Raw genomic sequence first — 18,706 nt, 5'->3', positions numbered from 1 at the left:
AACTCTCTGTCTCCTACCTTCAAGCCAGTTATGTATCCAAATGGCCAGATCTCCCTGTATTCCATGTCATCCAACCTTTTAAACCAGTTTTCTATGGGGAACCATGCCAAACGCCTTAGAGTCATAGAGTCATAGAGATCTACAGCACGGAAACATATCGTTCGGTACAACTCGGCCATGCTGACCAGACATCCCAACCCAATCTAGTCCCACCTGCCAGCACCTGGCCCATATCCTTCCAAACCCTTCCTATTCATATACTCATCCAGATGCTTTTTCAATGTTGCAATTGTACTAGCCTCCACCATTTCCTCTGGCAGCTCATTCCATACACGTACCACCCTCTGCGTGAAAAAGTTGCCACTTAGGTCTCTTTTATATCTTTCCCCTCTCACCCTAAACCTATGCCGTCTAGTTCTGGACTCCCTGACCCCAGGGAAAAGACTTTGCCTATTTACCTTATCCATGCCCCTCATAATTTTGTAAACCTCTATAAGGTCACCTCTCAGCCTCTGACGCTCCAGGGAAAACAGCCCCAGCCTATTCAACCTCTCCCTATAGCTCAAATCCTCCAACCCTGGCAACTTCCTTGTAGATCTTTTCTAAACCCTTTCAAGTTTCACAACATCTTTCCAATAGGAAGGAGACCAGAATTGCATGTAATATTCCAACAGTGAACTAACCAATATCCTGCACAGCCACAACATGACCTCCCAACTCCTGTACTCAATATGCTGACCAATAAAGGTAAGCATACCAAATGCCTTCTTTACTATCCTGTCTACCTGTGACTCCACTTTCAAGGAGCTATAAACCTGTGCTCCAAGGTCTCTTTGTTCAAGGTGGATTCTGGGTAATCCAGGATGGAGGACGGGAAAAGAATTCTGGCTGTAGCAGCTGCTCCTTTTTGAGGTATTTTAGGTGCTGGAGGTGATTTCCTTGAATTCCAGAAGCAACAATTACTGTTTGATATGCTGTTGCATTGTTTTGGAACTTTGGAGAAAAATAAAGTTAAAACAACAGCACTTTTAAAAAGGAGAGGAACAGACAAAAGGAAGCACATGGTGAGGTTAGTGCAGGAGAGAGAGAGAGACAGAAAGAAACCCACATTGCTAACTGACAGAGTTAGCAGTTTCTGCCTTTGCTGTTGAATTCATGTATCGCTGGACATCGGAGCACCTTATTGAAGTCCAGACCAGGTCCACCACTCAGCTTTCATCAATCCTCTCATCACTTCAAAAAACCAAATGCCAGTCAGCCCAATACATGTCATTGGAAAAATGGCGGAATGTATTTTCATGGAGCTTTTAATAATACATTCAGATCATCATAATACAATCAGGCACTGTCAATAGGATTTCATGGAAGAGAAATAGTATTTGACAAATTTGATCATGTTTTTAAAGATGGAATAAACAGGATAAGTAAAGGGGCACCAGGAGACCAACTGTATTTGGATTTCTAAGTGGTAATGATACAATACAACATGAACAGTTAGTGCACAAAACAATAGCTCACTGGGGATAGCAAATCAGTATGGATAGGGAATTAGATAATTAACAGGAAACGAGCGTCCCAAGAAATGTCCCGTCATTTTCAAGATGGCAAGCCTTAACTACTAGAGTGCTGCAAGGATCAGTACTGGGACGTCAAATATTTACAAATTCCATTAATGACTTGGTTGAAGGGGCCAAATGTATTGCAGCCAAATTTGTAACTGATACAAGGATAGATAAGAAAGCAATTTGGATAAGGATAAAGAAATCTGTAAAGTTTCAGGTAGGTTAAATAAATGGGAATGCATTAGGTAGAGTATATGGGAAAATGTGAGGTTATCTAGTTTAGTAGGTAGAATATAAAAGTAGAATATTGTTCAAATGGAGAGGGATTGCAGAATGCAGGGATACAGAGAGGTTAGGGTGTCCTTCTATGAGAATTGCAAAACATTAGAGATACAGCAAGCAAGTTGGAAGACAATTATAAAGTTAGCTTTATTGCATAGGATTTGCAGTAAGGAAGTCTTGTCACCCCTGTATGCAGTATTTGTGAGACCACACCTAGATGAGGGTGTGCAGTTCCGGTTTCCTTGTTCAAGGTGAGATTTTCTTGTTTTAGAAGCAATTGGGGGGTTCCCTAGACTGACTCCTGGGGTGAAGGGCTTTTGCTTGAAACATCGATTTCACTGCACGTTGGATGCTGCCTGAACTGCTGTGCTCTTCCAGCACCACTAATCCAGTATTTGGTTTCCAGCATCTGCAGTTATTGTTTTTTACCTCCTGGGATGAAGGGCTTGTCTTATATGGAAAATTCAAGCATACACTCAATGACGTTTAGCAGAATGAAACTGCTAATGATGATCTTATTAAATGATATATAATTCTGAGGGACTTCATAGACTCGTTACTGAGAAGAAGTATCCTCTTTTAAAGGAAGTAAGTTTCCATGTGGGAATATTAACTAGGGCGCTCGTATTCAAAATGAGGAATCTCTCATTAAAGATAGTGATGAGGAGGAATTTCTTTCCTCAGAGTTTCTTTAGTGGAGACTATATCAATGAGTATGTTCAAGGCTGAGTTAGACAGAGTTTAGAGCTAGCATGGGGTTGAGGGAGGTGGGGGTACATGCAGTACAGGCACAACAGTGCAGTTAAAGCCAGAATCAGAGCTGTTATTTATTGTAATGATTGTGCATGAATGGCCCCTGCTTCTCCAATTGTTTATGGTCATATGATCTTATGAGAATCATCAGGGTAGGCAAGGGCAAGGTAACAGCAACACTTTGAAACCACCTCAGCTCGAAGGAATTTTCACTGCTGGTAGACATTTGGCTACATAATGCAAGATGAGTGGTTGTACTGCAGCTGCGCATTAAATCCAATGTCAGTTCCTGAAAATGGCCAAGCTGATAGTGAATGTGAAATCTATGGAATCTTCCAATCTATTGAAACCTAATGTCCTCTCTCTCAGTTTGTTTTATCCTAGAGGGATTGAGATTGAAGTGTTTCTCTGTTTACAGAAAGCCTTAGTAAAGTCCCTTGTACATTCGTACACTGCATGGTGTAAGATTCTACTTACATCCCCACAAGTAGCTTGGAAGAAACCAGATACATGAAAATGAAGAGTCACATGAACAACAAGGAGGCAAAATTGGTCCTGTCCAGCTTTGAAGTTGCAGTTATGGCTGAAACTGCTAGCAGCATTTTATGCTGTAAACCAAACACTTGTGGTTGGGGTAGAGTACTGCTACCAATCCTCCATTCTAACAGAAAACATTTTCTTTCAACATGTTCAGCCATTTTATGATATACCACCGGGGCAAATGTGATTTGAATCTGGATTTTCTACCCCAGAGATGGAGAAACTAATTACACCACAATGCCCTTAAATTAGTTGAATCAAACAATTCTATGCAGAATCTAAGGCTCTATCTAATTAACAGTGTCAAAGATAAAACGCCATTGAGTTTTAATGAACAGAGGTATTTGTCTTACAAAATCTAGTTTATTGCATGATAACAATAGTTACAAACGACTTTAACATGTTAGGCATAATTACAAAGACAACCAAAAACCAATCAACATTTCTGTCTCCATTGGGACCCTGTGCTAGATGATTTAATACTGCACCAAGATCATGTGACATTATTGCATTGTTTGCATTTTCTGACATTAATGCTGTTACAATCATTACTTAACAAAACAACCCTTCCCACCTCCCACACAATGCCCCAAAGCTATTCCCCTAGTAGTTAACATTAACCACTTTCACATTTACTGCTACCCCATCTTCCCCAAATGTCTCTGATGCTTCAAATTCAACTGTCTGGAGCTGTTTTGCGATTGGTTTAGAATACAGTCCCTTTGTGTTTGATAGGTTGGTAGGTTTCTGGCTTGTGGATGGTTAATCTTGAATCCAATAATTCATAAACCATTTCTCTGCTGGAACATCTTTTATCTCTGAGATGTCCTTTGTGAAGGATTTTTTTATTGCTAGACCCAGTTGCTGGTTTACTAACCAGTTTAGAGGACTCTTTGTAACCTGAAAACTTTAGAGAGGAACTCTGCTTGCTAACTGAAGTAGTTAAGCCATAACATCATCCATCGGATCTTTTACCTTTTAAATGTCTATCATGAAAGATAGCTGTTCTTTTGGAACAAGCATTCTTTTCTTCACAGAGTCCTGGATTTTCACTCCAGGCAATTGCTCCTTTATGACCCTTCTTCTGAATTCCCTCTCTCATTGGATTAGATGACTTACAGTCTGGAAACAGGCCCTTCGGCCAACAGGTCAACAAGAGCAACCCATCCAGACCCATTCCCCTACATGGACCCTTTCACCTATCACTATGGGCAATTTAGCATGGCCAATTCACCTAACCTGCACATAGGCAGGTGGGACAAGTCATGGGGACAGTGCTGAACTGGAAGTTTGGAACTGGGGTGAGGTGGGGGGAGGGGAAATGAGGAAACTGGTGAAATCCACATTGATGCCCTGGGGTTGAAGTGTTCCGAGGCGGAAGATGAGGCGGTTTTCCTCTAGACATCGGGTAGTGAGGGAGCAACGGTGAAGGAGGCCCAAGACCTGCATATCCTCGGCAAAGTGGGAGGGGGAGTTGAAATGTTGGGCCACGGGGCAGTGGGGTTGATTGGTGCAGGTGTCCCAGAGATGTTCCCTAAAGCGCTCTGCTAGGAGGCGCCCAGTCTCCCCAATGTAGAGGAGACCGCATCGGGAGCAACAGATACAATAAATGATATTGGTGGATGTGCAGGTCAAACTTTGATAGATGTGGAAGGCTCCTTTAGGGCCTTGGATGGAGGTGAGGGAGGAGGTGTGGGCGCCGGCTTTGCCATTCCTGTGGTGGCAGGGGAGGGTGCCAGGAAGGGAAGGTGGGTTGTTGGGGGGCGTGGGCTTCCACCTCCTCGCTCACCTCCATCCAAGGCCCCAAAGGAGCCTTCCATATCCATCAAAGTTTTACCTGCACATCCACCAATATCATTTATTGTTTCCGTTGCTCCCGATGCGGTCTCCTCTACATTGGGGACATTGGATGCCTCCTAGCAGAGCGCTTTAGGGAACATCTCTGGGACACCCGCACCAATCAACCCCACCACCCTGTGGCCCAACATTTCAACTCCCCCTCCCACTCTGCCGAGGACATGGAGGTTCTGGGCCTCCTTCACCGTCGCTCCCTCACCACCAGACGCCTGGAGGAAGAACGCCTCATCTTCCGCCTCGAACACTTCAACCCCAGGGCATCAATGTGGATTTCACCAGTTTCCTCATTTCCCCTTCCCCACCTCACCCCAGCTCCAACCTTCCAGCTCAGCACTGTCCCCATGACCTGTCCTACCTGCCTATCTTCCTTTCCACCTATCCACTCCACCCTCCTGTCTGACCTATCACCTCCATCCCCACCCCCATTCACCCATTGTACTCTTTGCTACCTTCCCCCACCCTCCTCTCTGACCTATCACCTCCATCCCCACCTCCATTCACCAATTGTACTTTATGCTACTTTCTCCCCACCCCCACCCCCTTCTCATAATCTCTCCACTCTGCAGGCACCCTGCCTCTATTCCTGATGAAGGGCTTTTGCCCGAAACATCGATTTTCCTGCTCTTCAGATGCTGCCTGACCTGCTGTGTTTTTCCGGCACCACTCTAATCTAGACTCTAGTACCATGACGGCCTCTGGCAGTCCATCTCTCTATTACCCCAACAAACAAGACCATCAGGTCTCCATCAGTGAAGTGGGATGCAAATTGCCTCTGTCAGCAACCTCCAAAACCGCAACTGTGAAGACTGACTATGAACAACTTCTGACTGACAGTGTTTGACCTGATGCATAGCTCCAGTTTAAATACAATGTTAGTGTCGAGATCCCAGGAGTGCCACCATCATAGGTGAGGGCACTATAGTTTGAGAAGGACACCTTAGCGCATGCACAACAAGGTGAGCAGCCGAGAATTGCATGAGATAACTCACTAACACATAGAGAGAGAAACATTCAATAGAAAGTCCCTGAAATTGAAACTTAACAAAATTTAATCTCATTGTTGCTCTTCATGCTTTCTGGCAGTCATCAAATATATATGCATGAATCCTTTTCCTACACACTTCTTGTCACAAGTGGGCCTAATCCTTGACCCAAATCATCCTTTGAGAACCCTTTCCAAGGAAAACTAAATTTATGCCTCATTTTTTTTTATTTGAATGCAATGATTATATATATTCATTTTAAGGAAAAGTGTGTGCAAATAAGGATAAGCAAAATATTCATAATAGACTCAATTGTGGAGGGTGATCAGAGTGAAGAAAGCTCAAGCATTTTGCTTTTGTATTCAGTTTGTATGTTAGTTGTTTAGAGTTAATATTATAGTATATTAGAAAGCCATTTTGGTGCACTCAAACTACATGAGTGGAAAAATCAAAACTGGAACTAGCAGTTTAAGGTTTAGTTGCTGAACTGTCATTAGCTTGAATTGCATTGAGAATATAAATTACTTACAGACCTTTCTAAGGAACCAATCTTTGTTTGTTAAATTGCCTGGCCATAATCTAACGATATATAATATGGGATAATTAGGTAGTTTAGTCCTGTCAATGGCAATTTATCAAAAATACTACTTTAAACTTTATACAAATAACATTCCAAGCACATAAATGTATTTTTTCCAAAGTCAGAATCATATTCTAATTTGATATTTTTGCCAATTTTCTTTCACCTTCAACATTACCATCAGCATTAATCAGCCTATATTCATTGAATCCTTACAGTGTGGAAACAGGTCTTTTGACCCATAACCACCCTCCTGCCCCTCCAAAGAGTAACCCACCCAGACCCATTCCCCTATATTTTACCCCAGACTAGTGCACCTAACCTACACATTCCTGAACACTATGGGCAATTTAGCATGGCCAAATCATCTAACCTGCACATCTTTGGATTGTGGGAGGAAACCAAAGCACCCAGAGAGAACCCATACATGCATGGGGAGAATGTGTAAACTCCAGACAGACAGTTGCCCAAAGCGGGATTTAACCCAGGTCCCTGGCGCTGTGAGACAGGAGTGCTAACCACTGAGCCACCGTGCCGCCCATATTCTATTCCAGTTCCTCATTATACTTTTGCTATATTTGTTAGTGTCTGCTTTGGAAAAGCCACAAGAAGATTGTTTAGCTTCTGAACAAAAACTGAAAGGTAACTTTTAATAGAATGCATTTCGTTCCCACCTGAGGTCTTAGATTTTGGAAAGTCAAATCAAGGTAAGAATTTCATGGTGAATGGTAGGGCCTTAAGGAGTGTAATGGAACAGAGGGACCTTGGAGTTCAGGTGTACCGTCCTCTGAAAGTGGAGTTACAGGTAGACAGGTCAGTGAAGGAGGCTTTTGACACACTAACCTTCATCAGTTGGGGCACTGAATATAGACGTTGGGAAGTTATGTTGCAGTTGTACAGGACATTGGTGAAGTCACACTTGAAGTATTTTATTCAGTTTTGGTCACTTTGCTATACGAAGGATATTATTAAACTGGAAAGAGTACAGAAGCAATTTACAATGATGTTACCAGGACTGAACGGTGTGAGTTATAGGGAGAGGTTGGCCAAGCCAGGACTTTTTACTTTCAAGCATAGGAGACTAAGGGAGGATTTTATAGAAATGTATAAGATCATGAGAGACATGAATAGGGTGAATGCACTCAGTCTTTTTCCCAGGGTTGGGGAATCGACGACTAAACAGCATCAGTTTAAGGTTAGAGGGGAAAGAATAAAAGGGAACATGAGGGGCAACTTTTTTACACAGAGGGTGTTACTCATATGGAATGAGCTGCCAGGAGAAGTGGTTGAGGTGGGTACAGTAACAACATTTAAAAGGCATTTGGGTAAATACCTGGTTAGGAAAGGTTGAAAAGGATATGGGCCAAGAGCAGGGAAATGGGGTTAGTGTGGATGGACCTTTAGGTTGGCATGAACCAGTTTGGGCCAAAGGGTCTGTCTCCATGCTGTAGGGCTCTATGACTCAGCCTAATTGTTTTTACACTAGTCTTACCTTAGTCTATATACCTATGACCAAAACTCACTCATTGCTCCTGAATGTGTTGAATTCCTTCCATGAAAATAGATTATGAAATGGAGGGAGATACTACAAAATCTATTGACATTCTTTGACTTATAACTACATAGATCATAAAACATTACAGCGCAGTACAGGCCCTTTGGCCCTCAATGTTGCAATGATCTGTGAAACCAATCTGAAGCCTATCTAACCTACACCATTCCATTCTCATCCATATGCCTATCCAATGACTATTAAATTGCCCTTAAACTTGGCAAATCTACTACTGTTGCAGGCAGTGCATTCCACGCCCCTACTACTCTCTGAGTAAAGAAACTACCTCTGATATCTGTCCTATATCTATCACCCCTCGATTTAAAGTTATGTCCCCTCTAGTTAGCCATCACCATCCAAGGAAAAAGGCTCTCACTGTCCAACCTATCTAGCCCTCTGATTATCTTCTATGTCACAATTAAGTCACTCTCAACCTTCTTCTCTCTCATGAAAACAGCCTCAAGTCCCTCAGCTGTTCCTCATAAGGCCTTCCCTATATACCAGCCAACATCCTAGTAACTCTCCTCTGAACCCTTTCCAAAGCTTCCACATCCTTCCTATAATGTGGTGACCAGAACTGTACGCAATACTCCAAGTGCGGCAGCACCAGAGTTTTGTACAGCTGAAGCATGACCTCATGGTTCTGAAACTCGATCCCTCTACCAATAAAAGCTAACACACCACATGCCTTCTTAACAACCCTATCAACCTGAGTGGCAACTTTCAAGGATCTATGCACATGTTCACCGAGATTTCTCTGCTCATCTACACTAACAAGAGACTTACCATTAGCCCAGTACTCTGCATTCCTGTTACTCCTTCCAAAATTAATCACCTCACACTTTTCCAATTTAATTCCATTTTCCACCTCCCAGCTCAGCTCTGCAGCTTATCTATGTCCCTCTGTAACCTACAACTTCCTTCATCTCTATCCTGAACTGACCTTAGTGTCATCCGCAAATTTACTAACCCATCCTTCTATTCTCATCCAGGCCATTTATAAAAATGACAAACAACACTAGACCCAAAACAGATCCTTGCAGTACCCCACTAGTAACTGAACTCCAGGATGAATATTTCCATCAACCACTACCCTCTGTCTTCTTTCAGCTAACCAATTTCTGATCCAAACCACTAAATCACCCTCAATCCCATGCTTCCGTATTTTGTGCAATAGCCTACCATGGGGAACCTTATCAAATGCCTTACTGAAATCCATATACACCACATCAACCACTTTACCCTCATCCACCTGTTTGGTCACCTTTTCAAAGAACTCAATAAGGTTTGAGAGGTACAACCTAACGTTCACAAAACCAAGTTGACTATCCCTAATCAACTTATTCCTTTCTAGATGATTATAAATCCTATCTTTAATAATCTTTTCCAACACTTTACTCATAACCAAAGTAAGGTTCACCAGTCTATAGTTTCCAGGGTTGTCGCTACTCCCCTACTTGAACAAGGGAACAACATTTGCTGTCCTCCAGTCTTCTGGTACTATTCATGTCGATAGTAATGACATAAAGATCAATGCCAAAGGCTCAGCAATCTCCTCCCTGGCTTCTCAGAGAATCCTAGGATAAATCCCATCGGCTCAGGAGACTTATCTATTTTTACACTTCCCAGAATTGCTAACACCTCCTCCTTGTGAATGTCAATCCCATCTGGCCTAGTAGCCTGTATCTCAGTGTACTCCTTGACCACATTGTCTTTTTCTAGTGTGAATACTGACAAAAAAGTATTCATTTAGCGCTTCCCCTATCTCCTCTGATTCCACACACAACTTTGCATAACTATGCTTGATTGGCCCTAATCTTCCTCTCATTATTCTTTTATGCCTGATATACCTATAGAAAGCTTTAGGGTTTTCCTTGATCCTATCTACCTACTTCTCATGTCCCCTCCTGGCTCTTCTTAGCTCTCTTTTTAGATATTTCCTGGCTAACCTGCCACTCTTAAGCACCCTAACTGAGTCATCATATCTCATCGTAGCATAAACCTTCTTCTTCCTCTTGAAAGGGATTCAATTTCCTGAGTAAACCGCAGTAGCTGTTCCTTGAAAAAGCTCCACATTTCAACTGTGCCCATTGCCTGCAGTTTGCTTCCACATCCTATGCATTCTAAATCTTGTCTAATCGTATCATAATTACCTTTCCCCCAGCTATAACTCCTGCTCTGTGGTATGTACCTATGCCTTTCCATCACTAAAGTAAACATAACCGAACTGTAGTCACTGTCATCAAAGTGCTCACTACCTCCAAATCTAACACCTGGCCGAGTTCATTATCCAGTACCAAATCTAATGTGGCCTCGCCCCTTGTTGGCCTGTCTACATACTGTGTCAGGAAACCCTCCTGCACACATTGGACAAAAACTGACCCATCTAAAATCCTTGAACTATCGTATGCCCTGTCAATATTTGAAAAGTTAAAGACCCCATAACAATTACCCTGTCACTCTCACTCCTATCGAGAATCATCTTTGCTATCCTATCCTCTACATCTCTGGAACTATTCAGAGGCCTATAGAAAATTCCCAACAAGGTAACCTCTTCTTTTCTGTTTCTAATCTCAGCCCATACTACCTCAGTGGACAAGTCCTCAATGTCTTTTCTGCAACTGTAATACTGTCCTTGACCACCCCTCTTTTACCATTTTCTCTGCTCTTACTGAAACATTGAAATCCAAGAACGTGCAATAACCATTCCTGTCCTGCTCTACCCATGTCTCTGAAATGGCCACAACATCAAAATCCCAGGTACAAACCCATGCTGCAAGTTCACCCACCTTATTCCGGATACTCCTAGTGTTGAAGCAGACACACTTCAAACTAACTTCTTGCTTGCCGGTGACTTCTTGCAACCTTGAAATCTTAGTTCTGCCTTCACTACTCTCAACCTCCCATTTACTCAAACTACAATATCGGTTCCCATCCCCTGCTGAATTAAGTTAAACGCTTCTGAAGAGCATTAGCAAATTTCCCCGCCAGGATATTGGTACTCCTCTGGTTCAGGTGAAGACCATCCTGTTTGTAGAGGTCCCACCTACCCCAAAAAGAGACCAAATTATCCAGGAATTCAAGACCCTCCCTTCTGCACCATCCCTGTAGCACGTGCTCAACACTTCTCTCTCCCGATTTCTTGCCTCGCTAGCACATGGCACGAGCAACAAGCCAGAGACAACAACTCTGTTTGTTCTGCCTCTGAGCTTCCATCCTAGCTCCCCTGAATTTCTGCCTTGAATCCCCATCTCTCTTCTTACCTATGTTGTCAGTGTCTATGTGGACCATGACTTGGGGCTGCTCCCCCTCTCCCACAAGAATCTAATAAACACAATCAGAGACATCACAAACCCTGGAATCTGGGAGACAACACACCAACCATGAGTCTCTCTTGTTCCCACAGAACCTCCTGTCTGCCCTCCTAACTATGGAATCCCCAATGACTAATGCTCTGCTCCTCTTCCCTCTTCCCTTCTGAGCACCAGGGACAGACTCTGTGCCAAAGACCTGTGCCCCATTGCTTACCCCTGGTAAATAACACCCCACTCCCCTACTAACCCCGCACCCCACCCCCCACACCCCACAACAGTATCCAAAATAATATTCTCGTTGTTGAGGGGAATGGCCACAGGGGATCCCTGCACGACCTGCCAGTTCCCTTTCTGTCTCCTGACCATAAAACATCTCCCTTCTTCTTTTACCTGAGGTGTCACAACCTCCCTGAAACTCCTCTCAATAAGCCCCTCCGCCTCCCGAATGATCCGAAGTTCATCCAGCTCCACCTCCCGTTCCCTAACGTTAGTTTTCAAGGAGCTGGTGTTCGGGGTGCACGTCCCGCAGATGCAGTCAGCAGGGGCACTAATGGTGACCACATTCTACAGGAGGAACATTTAACTGCCCTAAACTCCATTCCCACTATCCTAAATTCCCAACGAGGCTCCTGAAAAACTAAAAAAAACCGTTTCTGAGGGTGTGCCTCATCATGGTTGCTGTCAATCTTTGTTAGTTTATCCAGATGGTCACTTCTCATCACTGAGCTGGCTGCAATGCTGCCAGGTTATTGGGCTTTGTGATATCAAAAGCTGTTTGCAATCAACTTCTGAATGCGGTATGTTTCAGGGAAAGTGATCAGGTAGCGATTAGTAGCCAGAAATCTAATCCATATTTTCTTCTTTGGATTTAGTGTTCCAAGAATAATTGTTGAGACTTTATGTTCTTATTCTGTGTAATCTAAAAAAAAGCTATAAAATTGTAATTTAATTCACAAGTGACATGATCCTTGAACTTTCTTTTACAAACAGCAATGTAACAACAGACCTGTAGTTGGGTACTGTGACTTCTTATTGCCAGTTTGAGTATAAGTGAGCTGAAAGGTCTCACAAATGTGGATCAAATGTCCTAAACCAAGACACAAAATTAGCAGTTGTGAATCAGATTCATTGTTCAGACTGATGTAAAAAGCAAAACTGCCATTTTTCAATTCTTATTAATTCACAGAGCTTTGAAATCCAGGTTTTGTACATTGATCTAGGAGATGATGAAACATCAGTCTTCCTTACTATTTGCAGCATGGCAATATGTTGTAATTGACTTTTGTATCTCAATTTTTGTTGAAATACTGCAATTATTAATAATAAGCCATCTATCAAAATGAGCATATTTAATTTTCAGTATGCTAGAATTTTTTTTTTGAAAAGGTCTTATTCAAAATCTCATTCTAGTATAATAATGCATGCACTTACATTACGGTCATTTTGTTTTAGAAATAGATGCTGAAGCCACCCATGGGTAATAATAAAATAAATTACTGTTCAAATTATATTGATATTAATGAATGTACTGCTACATCAACTGTCATTAACAGCATTTAAAGAGTATTTATTGGACTTCTTTAATGTGAAATGTTAACCTGCATTAATGGAAATGCTATTATTGTTAAGCTTTTGTGATTTATTGGTTTAGGTTTTATTGGTGCTTTTTATATGCGGTTGCATATTGTCCCCACAAAGGGAATCAGTAGAGAAAAGCAAAACAATTATTATCATTTATGATAAAATAAAATTTTCTCCTTTCTATCCCAGCAGAATTGCTGCAACCACTGAATTTAATATTATTTGTTTAGTTCATAATGTTATTTATTCAAATTCTACCTCATGAAATAAAAGATGGCAATGTTTATTTTATATAATATGCCCTCATTGTTTTCCTTTTGAGTCTATTTGATAATCAGCAGACCTCCCAATGAATGAGATCACAGAGAAACGCAGTAGGTTTCTAGGTCCTAAGGGTAAAAGTGCAATTGAATACATTATTCATGTTTATTTGTAATCTCTAATTGGTTTTATAGTTCACTCCCTGCACTTTATGAAGGTCGTAGAAAATTCCTTTTTTTATGCAGTCATTGCCTTTACAGGATTGGTTTTAGCCCTCAATGTGATACAGATGGTGCTGATGGATCTAAGATACAATGGCAATTATATATCATATGATTTTGTATGCAATAACCAAGAAGAAATTAATCTTTTGAAGTATTTTTTGTGAGCAATGAGTGACTCTTCAGAAAAGGATTTGGTGAAATTGATTACACACATTCAAATGAATTCAGGACTCTAGATTCTGCATCAGGTTCAGAGAAGATTTACAAGGACGTAAGGGTGCAGGAAAGATTTACACGGATGTTACCAGGACTGGAGGATTTGAGTTATAAGGAGAGGCTATATAGGCTGGGACATTATTTCCTGGAGCATAGGAGGCTGAGGGGGTGACCTTATAGAGGTTTATAAAATCTTGAAAGGCATGGATAAGTTAAATAGCAAAGTTTTTTCCCTAGGGGAAGAGAATTCAAAACCAGAGGACGTAGGTTCAACGTGGGAGAGGAAAGATTTAAAAGAAACCTCAGGGGCAATGTTTTAACACAAAGCATGATGCGTAGATTGAATGAACTGCCAGAGGAAGGTACAGTTACAACATTTAAAACGCATTTGGATAGGTACATGAATTTGGAAAGATTTAGAGGGATATGGGCCATATGCATGCAATGAGACTCGTTTAGTTTAAAAAACCTGGTCAGTATGGTCGAGTGGGCCTGAAGGATCTGTTTCTGTGCTGAATGACTCCATGACTCTGTGTATGAATATTTAATGCATAATATCAAATGTGTGATTACAGTAGCTCTCAAATGTGTATTACCAGTATGTTATTTTAAAAGAATGTCAAATATTTTTCAAGTTTTTAAACAGAGTTAAAAGATTATACACAGCGGTTTATTTATTCTATGTCAATGATCATATCTAAGCAAAGTATAGCAGTAAAATTAATACGTTATGTACTCTTTTTGGAAACTGCATTCATTGGTACAATTCCTGAGTTACTGTGGTGCATCAACTCAGTAATTATATTCACCTCGGGTCAGCAGCAAGCCCATACCTTAACACAGCTTCCGCTTTTGGATCTGTTGCATTAAATAGAACAAATCTGCAGAATTTGGAATAATTGCTGGAGCTCTTCAGGCTGATGTAGAGTGAACACAATGAGGATGCCAGCAGTTCATTGGGCTCCAGTTATCAAAGTTATGCAAAGGCTTACATTTGGTGAGCAACGTTTTAGTCTGAATCTGTGTCAGCAGATAAAGGGAGGATTAAAAAAAAGACATTGCAAAAATATCAGAGCAGGCAGAATGTGGGTGATGGGAAAGCAGGATTGTTCCATGTATACAGCTGTGCAAAAGCACTAATTGTAAAAACATGTTTAAAATATCATGAGGCATGAAAGCAAAGGAGACATTGACTTAATTGCAACACTCACGGTTCTTTAACATCTGTGTTGCAGTGGACCCTTCATTTCTTTGGAAGTGTCCTTTTTGATACAAATCCTGAGAAACTTTTAATTTTCTTGGAGTTCTTAGTTACAAGGTCCATTTAGCTTCATGTATACATTTGGACTTCACTGCATCTGTCCGTGAATCACGTCTCCATGATTTCCTGAAAATAGTTAGTCACTTGATCCTAACCAACTCCAGCTCGAATATTGATGAAAGGACAGTCATATTACCAAAGCTTTCCATCCTGCATCCGGCCAAATGCAAGAATCCCTGCAGGGACTTATTCTCGTCAAACACAAAGCTAATTTTCAAGTCTTGTCCCTTTTTTGAATTACCTGAGAGCTTGAGGAACCTCTAGATCCCCCCTCCCCACCAACACCACCCAAAATTGATGTCTCCATAGCAACAGCTCAATTAATTGAAGCCCACAGCTGGCACTATCCTTTAAAGGCAGTGTTGCACCCAGACTATCAGTCTGGATCTGGCCTGCACAGTTCCTGATAATTGCCTTGGACGTAACAGGCAAGGAAAGCTTGAAACCCTGCATTCTGGGTCAGGACCTGCAGTTCCTGCTGAACAGGGTAGTACAGAAGCAGAGTGTCCTCTTCCCCAGGATGAGCAGAGGACACCTCAATACCAGACTATACCAGCCTGGTCTGAGATTGCCACTGAGCAATCTCGGCTGTCTGGATGAATGTACAGCACTCAAGGAAGATGAATGTCCTTCTCCGCTCTGCCAGTCTAAGTGCCACCACCTTCTCTCTTCACTTACTTTCTGATACTGTACTAATGTCACACCAAGGCTCATAATCTACCACTCTCACTATTGCCTGCAATATCTTCCCTCTCTCGTTCTTACCCGCTCAACTCCCAAACTAACTAACTCTGCAAAAGTGAGGACTGCAGATGCTGGAAGCCAGAATTTAGATTAGAGTGGTGCTGGAAAAACACAGCAGGTCAGGCAGCATCCGAGGGGCAGGAAAATCAGATGCTGCCTGACCTGCTGTGCTTTTCCAGTTCCACTCTAATTATAACTAACTTCGCATCGCTCTGCGTTGCCTACTTCCTCAGGCCAGACACCATCTCTCTTGCACCATAAGTAACAGCCATGCCACCCCCTTTCATTTCCTTTAAGACATGCTTCTCACTCATTGCAGAAAGAAAACAACCCCCGTAGGCTGGAAAGGGTCAAGATGGACGTATACTGCCTAACATTGATCTCCTCACCCCTATGCAGGCAGCACCTGGACTCTAACTACCCCAGCAGCTGAGTGACCAACTCAAAGCCCCTGGACTGATATCAGAGACATGTTATGCCGGGGTCACCTGAGCAAAGGCTATCTCACACGACTTGACTGAGGACTGCTGACAAGCTGATCATCTTCCTGGTTTTGTGTCTGCATAAAGTGCCACACAGTACAGCAGTGAGCATGGTATCTTTGGCTAAGGGAGCAAAATGCATAAAGGCAAGGTGAGGCAGGGATGCTGTGAGCAGCTAGGAAGGCTCAGGGTGAGGCAACACCATGAGAGCAAATGAACAGCTAGAGATGCAGTCTGGTCCAGTCAATGAGCTGGGCACGTGTTCCAGAGCAGACAGTGTCATATAGCCTGAGGTGTGGCATTGAAGGGCAGACGTACAGTGGGACCTTGATCAGATGGGCCAAGGCGGGGAGGAGCTGCAGATGGAGTTTAATTTAGATAAAGGGGACATGCTGCATGTGGGAAAGGCCAATCAGGGCTGGAAATTTACACTTTATGGTAAGGTCCTGGGAGTGTCCTTGCATGTCCTTGATAGTATGTCCCTGTCAGGCAGGGAGGAAGATAAGGGAACTGTGGTTAATGTCTTTTCTTAAGCAGAAGAAGGAGGCTGATGTGATGATGAGACCAGATGATTTAGATGAGGTGATGGAGAGATACAGATTAGCTAGGAAGGATTTAAAGAGAGAATTAAGAACAGCAAAAAGAGGACATAAGCAGTCTTGAGCAAGTAGAATAAAGGAGAACCCGAAAGCCTTCTATAAGTATGTGAGGAATAAAAGGATGAGTAAGGTAGGAATAGGGCTAGTCAAAGACAGAGGTGGGAAGTTGTGTGTGGACTCTATGGAGATCGGAGAGGTGCTAAACGAACATTTCTCATCGGTTTTCACTAATGAAAAGGAGAATATTGTAGAGGAGAAAATGTGATACTAGATATTAGACTAGAAAGGTTCAAGGTTATCAATTTTCAAAGGAGTGAAAGTAGACAAGTTCCCTGGGCCAGATGGGATTTATCCGAGGATTCTCCAGAAGTTAGGGAGGAGGTATAGGAGTCTTTGACTTTGATCTTTGAGTCATCATTGTCTACAGGTTTGGTACCAGAGGACTGGAGGATTGCAAATGTTGTGTCCTTGTTCAAGAACGGCAGTAGAGATAACCCAGATAATTATAGAATAGTGAGCCTTATATCTGTTGTAGGAAACATTTTAGAAAGGATTATAAGAGATAGGATTTATAATTATCTAGCAAGCACGAAACTGCAGATAGTCAACATTGTTTTGTCAAGGGCAGGTCATATCTCACAAATCTCATTGAGTTTTTTGAGAAGGTGACCAAGCATGTGGATGAGGGTAAGGCAATTGACGTGGTATACATGGACTTCAGTAAGGCCTTTGATAAGGTTCCACATGGTAGGCTGTTGGAGAAAATGCAGAGGCATGGGATTGAGGGCGATTTAGCAGTTTGGATTAAAATCAGGCTTTCTGTAAGAAGGCAGCGAGTGGTGGAAAATATTCAGCCTGGAGTCCAGTTACGAGTGGTGTGCTACAAGGATCTGTTTTGGGACCATTGCTGTTTGTCAATTTTATAAATGACTTAGATGCAGACATAGGTGGATGGGTTAGTAAATTTGCAGATGACAATAAAGTTGATGGAGTGGTGGTGAGTGTGGAAGAATGTTACAGGTTTCAGGGAGACTTGGATAAACTGCAGAATTGGGCTGAGGTGTGGCAAGTGGAGTTCGATGCAGCTAAATGTGAGGTGATTCACTTTGGGAAGAATAACAGGAAGGCAGAATACTGGGTCAATGGAAAGATTCTTGGTAGTGTGGACGTGCAGAGGGATCTTGGAGTCCATGTACATAGATCCCTGAAAGTTGCCACCCAGGTTGATAGTGCTGTTAAGAAGGCATACGGTGTGTTAGGTTTCATTCGTAGAGGGATTGAGTTCCGGAGCTGCAATATCATGCTGCAACTATACAAAACGCTAGTGCATCCGCACTTGGAATTTTGTGTATAGTTCTGGTCGGCATATTTCGGGTAGGATGTGGAAGCATTGAAAAAAGTGCAGAGGAGATTTACCAGGATGTTGCCTGGTCTGGAGGGAAGGTCTTATGAGGAAAGACTGATAGACTTGGGTCTGTTCTCTTTGGAAAGATGAAGGCTAAGAGGGGATTTGATAGAGACATACAAAATGATCAGAGGATTAGATAGGGTAGACAGTGAAAGTCTTTTTCCTAGGATGATGACGTCAGCTTGTACGAGGGGGCATAACTACAAATTGAGGGGTGATAGATTTAAAACAGATGTCAGAGTCAGGTTCTTTACTCAGAGGGTGGTAAGGGTGTGGAATACCCTGCCTGCCAATGTAATTAACTCAGCCACATTAGGGAGATTTAAACAATCCTTGGATAAGCAAATGGATGATGATGGGATAGTGTAGTGGAATGGGCTTAGGTTCGTTCACAGGTTGGCACAACATTGAGGGCTGGACAGCCTGTTCTGCGTTGTATTGTTCTAT

Source organism: Chiloscyllium punctatum, chromosome 10 (assembly GCF_047496795.1).
Source record: "Chiloscyllium punctatum isolate Juve2018m chromosome 10, sChiPun1.3, whole genome shotgun sequence".
Classification (NCBI taxonomy): domain Eukaryota; kingdom Metazoa; phylum Chordata; class Chondrichthyes; order Orectolobiformes; family Hemiscylliidae; genus Chiloscyllium; species Chiloscyllium punctatum.
Note: the sequence above shows the minus strand (reverse complement) of the source record.